At 38.9% G+C, this 7,352-nt stretch overlaps 1 protein-coding gene across 3 annotated transcripts in view; it reads left to right on the forward strand.

Moving 5' to 3' along the window:
- The first annotated feature begins 1,549 nt into the window (after positions 1-1,549).
- LOC138028512 (A disintegrin and metalloproteinase with thrombospondin motifs 16-like) overlaps positions 1,550-7,352 on the forward strand; it is a 36,593-nt gene continuing 30,790 nt past the window's right edge. For all 3 annotated transcript variants that reach the window (XM_068876085.1, XM_068876088.1, XM_068876084.1), the window contains exon 1: positions 1,550-1,775. The gene's annotated coding sequence lies outside the window, so the exon portion shown is untranslated. The remainder of the gene's footprint in view (positions 1,776-7,352) is intronic.

Consider the following 7,352-nt stretch of genomic DNA (forward strand, 5'->3'; position numbering starts at 1 on the left):
CTAACCTACAGAAAAACAACTCCAGAAACCAAACACCGCAAGAATAGGCCTAGAAACATCACCTGGTTCAATCCTCCGTACAGCCAAAACGTCAAACAAAGGTTGGAAAGTGTTTCCTCACCCTAATCGGCAAGCACTTCCCAAAATCACACCCTTTGCACAGAATTTTCAACCGGAACACTCTCAAAATTAGTTATAGCTGCATGAGCAATGTAAAAACAATTATCTCCAACCAAAATAAAGCCGTCATTAACAAGTCATCAAATCCACCCGCTCAAACTATCAACACTTGCAACTGCCGTGACAAAAGATCCTGCCCTCTAGACGGAAAGTGCAACGTGCGGAATACCATCTATCAAGCAGAGGTCACAACATCTCAGTCAAAGCAAACTTACATCGGTCTTTGCGACACATCATTCAAATCACGTTATAGAAACCACACATGTTCCTTTAGAAATGAACGCTACAGAAATTCCACTGAACTTAGTAAATATGTATGGGGTTTGAAAGACAAGAAAGTCGACTATCACATTAAATGGCGGATTGTTAGGCATGCGAGATCCTATTCAAATGTAACGAAGAAGTGTAATTTATGTCTGTGGGAGAAATACTATATAATTTGTAGACCAGATTTGGCGACCCTTAACAACAGAAATGAGCTTGTAACAAGTTGCAGACATGCAAAGAAATTCCTTCTCAATAGCGTAATTATTTAAGGCTTATTTTTAGCAGCTCACTGGAAACAGTTTGTATTGTTTAACCGTTGCTATGCACCCCAGCCTATAGTGAATTGCTACCGTTATTTTCAAAATCACTGTAAAACACCATGTATTCCTTCTTTTTGGCAGTTGCCTGATGATTGCTTCGTGAGAAGCATGAAACTCGGAGTAGCAAATAAATGTTTTTGACCTAGTTCAAGTCTACGTATCTATATATATATATATATATATATATATATATATATATATATATATTTAGAGTAAATGGATGTTGACGTAATACTGGAAAAAATGTGATAAAACATGGCAGTTACAAAGATTTTGAATTCAAATACTAAGAGTCACGGAAAAATAACGGAAATCACTAAAATAATAAACTGAAATCTAATACGTCCACGGTTGCTTGCTTCGAAACTCTTTTAAACGATACTGAAATACCCATAACCTTTTCAAAAAAGATGATTTTAACAAATCCATGCTTAGCTATATTCTGTATTTGGGGGTGAAACGTGCCATGTAAAAAAAAAAATTGATTCAATTCAAAACCGCCGGAAATTTAGCTTTTTTCTCAAACCGGAAGTCAGTTCGTTTACGCATGCGCAGTTGATCTGAAAACGAGCGCGAGGAAGGGCGAGGAAAAGCCTTCGATGGAAACAACAATTTGTGCGGTGACTTTTGCTTGTGAGTGGGTTTTCTTGTCAGCTCATGATATGATGACGTCAGTTACCGGAAGTAACATTTCACTTCCTTAGCAACGCGCGAAAAATCCGTCTGTGGGCCCTTAATCGAGTGCCTTTCGAATGAAACTTCCTGTTAAAGAGTGCGTGACTTGGCATATCACTCAATAACGCGGACAATATCAAACTGGGACATAAATAATTCACCGAACATGAGAAAGTCACTCTGACACGAACTCTGATAACAGTTCATACGGACGAACACAGAACACAGCACCCAACATCACTTGTATGGTTAGCAGCTTTGATACCTCATTCAAGTTGATCGTCTAACAAATGCGAGTGTTTCAGCAGTTGTGGGAAATCTTAGCCTTATGAGGTAATCAGTGACCTTCTGCGTTATTTATGGCACGCTATTTTCAGTTTACTTTGTTCAGGCGCATCAACTGTACCTTTTCAACGCTGTCCTAGTTTATCAGGTTTGATTCTTTCTTCGTTGACCGTAAAAGATTCTCTCCTCCGCTTATGCTGCGGACTCAGCGAGTTAGTTTCCGGGTAGCTGTCGCATTTGGTGGAAGATGGGGCAGCTATCTCCGATCTTACATGGCTAAATTTTGAGATAATTTTATGATTCGAAATTCCATAGACATTTCTCCGTAGTAAATTTTATAATGTAACAGGATCACATAGTTTTTATCCTCACAACTAATTTCTTGGCAACTTATTTTAGTCAATTTAATTTGATCCCGACATGACTCAATTCGTGATTTGTTTGTGTAAGATATATCATATACCGAGATAAAGTTCAAGAATTTTATTTCTGTATTAAGTGTATGTGGTATTGTTGATCTTAGCAAGCCCTTATGCGAGTCCCACGGCTTGCAAAACGATTAAGATTTTTTTTTTATCCGCAATACAAGGTACGGTATTTTTAATCGCGTATTGTGTGCATAAATCAACAACGGCCCACATAGTTGTCAATTACACATCTCCAAATTTGAAAATGTTTGTGACATGGTTTATTTATACCCTGCGCATTTCATTTTCCTTTCTATTTCAAGTCATATGGGAATCTGCACCAAACAAAAACATTTCTAGTGGCGATTTAAATTAAATAAAATGGTCGCTTACCTTTCCTTTGTTCAACTTACTCAGGTTCATTACTTTTGTTTCTGTCACGGTGGTCACTTATTGAAGTAATCTGAGACGTTGTTTCAGGTCTCATTTTCCGAGAGTTTTTTGTTCATTTGCTTTGCAAGGTGCATTAGTTAGAATGGAAAGGAAAGGAAAGGAACTTAATTTTAAAAGTGTGTAGTCGTTCAAGCGCTGAACCACTAATTGGGGACACTGAAAAATGAAATTAACAATTAACGCAAATCAAATGAAATCTTGGTTTTTGAGGAGATGGGAAAACCGGAGAACCCGGAGAAAACCTCTCGATCGGTGCAGAGTAGAGAACAAACAAACTTTAATTCCCGGGCGATATTGGTGAGAGGCGAGTGCGCTCACCACTGCGCCCCTGCACCCCAATTAAAAAGGCAACTGAGGCAAGCGGTTTGAGAAAAATATATATTTATCAGTCCTTTCACGGGAACAGATGATCCCAATAAAGTGACAGTTTCTCATAGCTTAGTTACTGGGTTGCCGCATGGCAATCCCAGTCGGAAAATGGGTAGATTTCTCCGTTTTATTTCCCGTGTCGGTAAAAGTCTTGCCTGTCACTCCCCTGGTAAGTGGTGTCTTTGTGCATAGAGCCTTCTGTGCGTATTTTCTTAGGATCGAGAAGGTAGTGGAAATGCGTAGATTTCTCTGGTGGACACAGTAGAACGATTAACTTAACCGGCAATGGCGTCGAAAGTCATGTAACGCGAATGGCGTTTTAGTGGATCTTTGAACAAAGTATACTCTTATGAAGCTCAATAATGACACGTCAATTGGATACTGAACATGACAGGCGGTGGAATGTCAGTTAAAAGCGACGAGTAATGGACTTCGACAACAATCTGTCGCCCGTCGAGCCGAAATCAAAGTGAGCTGCATGTCAAATATTTTACCAAGTGTGCTGTTATGTAGAACACTGAAACCAAATGGAGAATTCTCTGGTAACTTATGGGTTCAACAAAGACAGAGAACGAATCGAACACCTCAAGTGGATCCGTGATCAACTCTGCACAGTCTTCAGGTAAAAAAAATAATTGGAAATGTGACAGCCAAGAATTACTTGAAAGAAAGCTCGTCGTCTATTTTGTGCTTCATTATTCAAGGAAAAGGTTCTTCATGGAAACGGTTTGATCCTGAAATTTTAGTTTGTTGTAATATCGCGCATATTTGACACGATTGAGTTTTTTCTCTTCACGCCGCGTAATGAAATAGGAAGGGGTTTTTGCCTCTAATAGCAAATATGTTGTTTGTTTCAAAAAATTGTTCGCTGGAAAAGGTGGCCTTTATGAATTCATCATGTTTTATAATATGCGAGCTTAACTGGATAGTTTTTATGGCAATAGTAAAGCATTTTCGTGTCAAAATGAGGTTAGCGTCTTTCTGTTGTGCTAACTTAATTAAATATAAATATACATTTTGCCTCGTGAGTTTGTTATTCTCATTAACCAGCAATGGCGTCGAAAGTCATTGCAACGCGAATGGCGTTTTAGTGCATCTTATGTTGTTTGTTTCAATAAAATGTTTCGCTGGAAAAAGGATTCTGTGATATTTTCTGTCTCTGTGAATTATAATATCATGTTGTGTATTGAATTTTCGAGCTTAAGGTTGAAATGTGATACGGGAGGATATTTTTAGTATTGCCCTGTGAGCAGAAAGGTTCATGAAAATAAACAGGTCTCGGTTGGAAGCGTGCTTGAGTTTCAACAAAATGAGCCCCAAAATCAGCAAAAAATTGTGACACCGATGAATAATAAAGTAGCTGCTATTTCCAAAATGATGGAATTACCTGGTGATAAACAACCTCGTCTTGGAGAGTAAATTTTTGACTTTGCAGATACAATGGTGAACCTCAAGAGTTTGGGCGATTGTGATCTTTGTTTTGACTTCGCTCATTTCATTGTCAAACTTTATAACACTTGACAGAAAAAGAAACTTACAAAATCCCGGTATCTTGCCATCATTTGACACAGATGCTTCACTGTTTGGCGAGTAAACATGCCGCGGTAACTTAATCACAGCGCCCGCTGAATTCCGGCGATGTCACTTTCGATTTTGCGATTTATTTGTGCAGCCAAAAGTACAATAACACAATTGAACGTAGCAAAAATCTCCAAAATGTTTGTCGCTGATCGTAACTTTTTATATTCTATATTCACGGTTCAAAATTAATGTTGTTTTCATGTTGTAAATACGTTATTCTCCTGCGACCGTCCTGGAAACTTCCTTCTGCTCTTTCGAAAAACTGTGTATCAATATTTATTTACTTTTGCATCAATACTTGTTTTTGAATAAAGCAAGCTAATAAGATCTGTACCTTGCTGAGTTCGCATTTGTCAGCGTTAATAGTATTTTCGGTCCAATGCTTCTGTTTTACGAAGGGATATGTTTTTTAGGCCACCCATCCAGATACAGCACTTAACTTAGTAGTATTACAAAGCTGTCAGATGCTCAGAGGGCACGCTTAAACTTGTGCTGAAAAGAAGTTGCGAGGGAGCTTGAGAATTATCAGAAGCCAATGTTTCTCACTTCCCATTTATTTTCTTCAATCTTTCTGGGTTCAGTACTTTGCTAGTAACCACATGTCTTCTCAGGCTATTTACCCAAGACTTCTACCATAGCACTACAATGATGGACAATACCAAAACAATATTGTGCACTGTTAGAGCTACATATTACGAAAGGACAGATCTGTTTCGTCGTACGAACGAGTGAGGACGTGCGAGCCAAAGAGCCTCTGCTGGTATGACTTCTGGGTGACCCCTGAAATGGTCTTTATGACCCCCCAACTTGAACAAAATTGCCTGGAACGGTGCACGTACCACAGGCAACCCAGTGTACCCTCGCGGAGGGTCTAGTTGGTAGAACATTACATCAGTATCGCCGAGGTCATGGGTTCGAATCCCGTTGAAACCACAGGAATGTTTTTTAGGTGCAATTGCTTTAATTGGCTAGACAAGTGCGAAGATCACATCTACTCTAGCTGTTGTGGCACTTGTGGGTTTTTGCACGTAACAAAACTGTCACGATCACTCTGTTATATCAACAGTTCAAAATATGACCATGCATACCTTCTCTATTAAATTTCTTGTTCGTGTTTTTGCTTACCCTTGAAATTTACGGGACAAAACTGTTTTACGCATTGAGCTCCTTATCAAGACAAAATCCTTGTGTATTTTTATTTTCTGTTGTTGACAGCTCAGCAGCTCCATTATCATGTTTTATCGTGCGAGACACGGTAAAACGGCGGATTGCAAACAAGGCCCGGGTCGCACTAGTGTAAAAAGTTGTTTGTTTTACAAAAAAATCCGTCAACAGGTAGTTTTTTCCAGGGCGACCGATTTGTCAGACATTGTCAAAAATGAGCGGAATGTACCAAATGTTCAAAGATGCCAGCACTTAAAATTGCCAAGCTCTGGACCTCGCCAAAATGTCACAAAAAATCAAAAAAGCTATCAAACTGTCACTCATGACGCAAAAAGCAAATGAAAAACGCTATAAAATAAAGTTTACTTGTAATTTGGCGCCCATCTTGTTGAGAAGGCTAAGAAGTAGATGGATCCGTCAAGGCCATATGCGAGTTTCAGTGCTCTTTATATGCCATTAAGAGCGATGACTCCAGATACAAGTAATTATTTTGGTCAGCAAGAAGTGTTTGAGTCAACCAACGTTCGGTCCGTCTATGCTGTCTGATCTGACGCTCGTATACCAACAACGCTAGCTGGATATTTAAGTTATGAAGTCTGTAAATACAGTGCAGATTGTACACATCTGCCATTCTAGCCTGCATGCAAGTTAAAAGCTATAAAAGTCCAACAAAAGCGAAAGCCGCATCTTGTCTTTAATATAGCGTGATATCGTGACACACTTCTAGCAGCAGTAGGAAAGTTTTCTTTTGTACACATTGATGCGAGTATGACAGGAATACAAATTGCGTGCGACCCTAAACATAACAAAACTAGATGCTTCTGTGAAGCATACACTGGCTTGCCTGTGGTACGTGCTACAGAAAATCAGAAGGCACTGAATTGTGTGGTATTGAAATACAGCATTCCAGTCTCTGAAGAATAACAAATAAAAGAGAAGCGAGAAACATTGGCTTCTGGGCTGACATGTTGATAATTTTCAAGTTCCCTCACAACTTCTTTTCACCACAAGTGTGCCCTATGAGCATCCGAAAACTTTGTAATACTAAACTTCACTGACGTCAAGCCCTGTTTCGCGGGGTTAGTGTTGGGATGGGAGACCAAAACAATAAACCCCTCATAAAAAAACAGAAACATCTGACCGAAAATACTATTAACGCTAACAAATGCGAACTCAGCAAGGTACAGATTCTGTTAGCTTGCTTTATGCAAAACAAATATTGATGAAAAAGCAAATAAATATTGATACACAGTTTTCAGAAAGAGCAGAAGGAAGATCGAGAATAAAATATTTACGACATGAAAACAACATTAATTTTGAACCGTGAATATAGAATGTAAAAAGTTACGATCAGCGACAAACATTTTGGGAGATTTTTGCTACGTTCAAGTAAATTGCAAAATCGAAAGTGACATGGCCGGAATTCAGCGGGCGCCGTGATTAAGTTACCGCGGCATGTTTACTCGCCAAACAGTGAAGCATCTGTGTCAAATGATGGCAAGATACCGGGTTTTTGTAAGTTTCTTTTTCTGTCAAGTGTTATAAAGTTTGACAATGAAATGAGCGAAGTCAAAACAAAGATCACAATCGCCCAACTCTTGTTTATGCAAAGTCAAAATTTACTCTCCAAGAGGCGTACGACGTTATTTAT

The sequence above is a fragment of the Montipora capricornis genome, chromosome 13 (genome assembly GCF_036669925.1).
Source record: "Montipora capricornis isolate CH-2021 chromosome 13, ASM3666992v2, whole genome shotgun sequence".
Classification (NCBI taxonomy): Eukaryota; Metazoa; Cnidaria; class Anthozoa; order Scleractinia; family Acroporidae; genus Montipora; species Montipora capricornis.